Genomic DNA, 3263 nt, shown 5'->3' on the forward strand with positions numbered 1-3263 from the left:
AAGCAAGGGAAATATATCTAACTAATAAACTACCCCCTAATAAGCTTAAGTGTGAGCATATGCGTCTAGGTATTCAGGACAGAATTTAGCATTAAAGTTAACACTTTGCTAGGATAAAAAATAGGCTATAACTCCTTGGAAATTCACAGTAGGTAGATATTCTTGATGCCATAGAAAGCTAAAATCAAGTAGAATATGGTCCTAAATTATTAGCTTTGATGGTATAGTGACTGATGAGTAATAGTAGTTGATAGAACTATTATTGATATTCTAACGATAATGTTATGTAGTTGTTCAGATGTTAAATGCATTGTAATCTTAGAAAAACTTAACAAAACATCCAAGTCACTACCTGCCTCAGCAATCACAACTATCACTCATTTTTACATTCTAGTAGTAGGCTATTCAGACTCTCAGATTCCTCAAGAGGCTAAAATAGAATTTGGTACAACACATCTCCTATTTCAGTAGATATTTTGAGATTTAGTCTTAGTATCCTGTGAATATACTAATGGCTAGTATGTAGCTTCTTGTTATTATTAAGACTTTCTGCTATTTTGTTTCAGAATACTAACAAGAATCAAGGTTGACTGAGCGAAATTGTGAGGTGAAAATTAGCACATCCTTGTATAGAATGAACTCTAGGCAGGTTCGACACAATAGGACACTCAGGACATCTAGGATACAATTGGACACTAAGGATGTATAGTGTAACGTATTTGCAAGGTGCTAATCATATTATCAGTAATAGATATGATAGTTGACAGGTGGCCTGCTCTGCCAGAGAGAAGGCAAAAACTGAAAACCAAAGAGGACTTTGAAGGTATATAAAGAAAATAAAGAAGTAACTGTTCAACCAAGTATATTGAAATACTGTCTCTCGAAGTCTGCCATTTCTATTGTGGAATTAGGCAGTCTTTAAATACACAAATCTGTTCATGTCTAGTATACACAGAACTAATCAAAGATATCAAGCGATACATTTGGGTAAAATAAATTAAGTATCAAAACAATACTTAAAATAAAATATTAAACAAAACTAGGTATCAAATGATACTTAAAACAAACTAAGTATTAAAGCAATACTTAAAACAAAACATAAAACAAAACTAAGTATCAAATGATACTTAAAACAAACTAATAAGCAAGTACCCATACTGGTTATGCATAGGATACATGGAATGCGTACTACTGAGTATTTGCATTAGGACATATGGCTGATATAACCGATATGGGTACTCAGTTATGGCTTTTATTTTGATATTTTATTTTAAGTATCATTTGATACTTGGTTTTATTTTATGTTTTGTTTTAAGTATTGTTCTGATACTTAATTTGTTTTTTGTGTCATTTAGTACTTGGTTTTATTTTATATTTTGTTTTAAGTATTGTTCTAATACTTGGTTTGTTTTAAGTATCATTTGATACTTGATTTTGTTTTATGTTTTGTTTTAAGTATTATTCAAATACTTGGTTTGTTTTAAGTATCATTCTGATACTTAGTTTGTTTTAAGTATAGTTTGATACTTGGTTATGTTTTATGTTGTATTTTAAGTATTGTTTTAATACTTAAGTTGTTTTACCAAAGTGTATCACTTGATATCTTTGATTATTTTCATTCATGATTGACATGAATAGATTTGAGTATTTAAGACTACTTGATTCCACAATGGAAAAGGCAAACTTCGACAGACAGTATTTCAATATACTTAGTTGAATAATTACTTCTTTAAATGTTTTCCCAGTACACCTTGAAGCCTCCTTTAGTTCGCAGCTCTTGCCTTCTCTCTGGAGGAGCTGGCCACCTGTCAACTATCATACTCTACCCAGAAGTATGATTAGCAGTTGCTGCAAACATGGTACAGCTGACACATCTGACACAGAGTTTTTTTTGCCGATGAATATTCCATAATAGCATGCATATGTACCAGATGATATCTTACTTCAGCTATATGGTGATACTGCCTATAGTATTAATAGGTTTATCCTATTATCATACTAGGTGGTATGAGTTACAGAAAACTGAAAGCAATGTAATTGGAACATATCTTGTCTTTACATTGTGGCTTAGTACTAGTAGGCCTTTAGAGAAATGGTAAATAATTTTGACTTTTTGAACTATGCAAAAAATCAAAAATACTTATAGTACATCTACAAATAAGTGTAAACCTCATTTAGGTGTAGTTTCAAATGAGTATAACTAACTTAATACTGGCCTAAAATATTTAAAAAAACCACAGAAATATAGTAGACACCTAGTAGAATAAAATTACTGTTTCTTTAACCTCTAAATACAACTATAAAGAATGATATATGTGTTTTAAAAGTTGGACTTTTTGGTCTAATATTAGTAGTCTTGTAATTAGAATGAAACATGAATTTGGGAACTACGTATAAAAAGTAATGAAATATTCAATCATAAAGTACTACAATAATATGTGAGATATGTATGAAATTAACAACAATGATATCATCAATAAAGATTAACAAATATAAAATGACTAGAGTCAAGAATTGTATCCAATAAAACATCATGCAACTAGCAGACTCAGTAGTCGGCCTAAAAGAACAGGAAATAAAGATCTAATGTCAAGCCTGGGTAATGACACAATATTGTGATATAATACAGTCTCACATTGCGTAATAACTGTAGTTGTCATACTATTAACCAAAGTCCTAGTAGCCTGATTATGATTATACCAAGATAAAATGAAAACTAAATGATCACTAATAATAAGAGAAACAATAAATCCATGAGAGAAAGAGAACAAAGAACTGGAAAATATTAGTAAAGATAAGTATTGGAGGTAGAATGGGGGAAAGAGGTGGAGGGGGTACACCTGTAACTAAATAAAAGATTATGGAGAAGGAAGTAGCCAGTAATGTAAATGCATGGTAAAGGCCAGAAGAGAAAGTAGAGGAAGAAGGAGGATGGGAATAACTTGGGCTAGTAGGGTAAAAAGGGAGAGAATTAAGGCTATTAGAAGCTTATTTCAAATTGCTAAGTTCTACGATATCTGCTTCTGAAGAACAATCATCTTCGGGATTGATAATAAGAACTAAAGTAGTTGCTGCAAATAATATAATTCTTTTGGCCCAGAGGCCTCTTCGTATTGGGGTAGATTTGGTTGATAAGATTGTGGATTTTTCTGCTACCAGTATTAATACATTTCATCCAGATTTTCTAGTCCGAACAGTAGAGTGTTTGAGAATCTTACTGTTACTACAGACAGCTACCCCCGCAGATCCTCCTTTGCATCGTA

This window comes from Tuber melanosporum, assembly GCF_000151645.1.
Source record: "Tuber melanosporum whole genome shotgun sequence assembly, scaffold_25, strain Mel28".
Lineage (NCBI taxonomy): Eukaryota > Fungi > Ascomycota > Pezizomycetes > Pezizales > Tuberaceae > Tuber > Tuber melanosporum.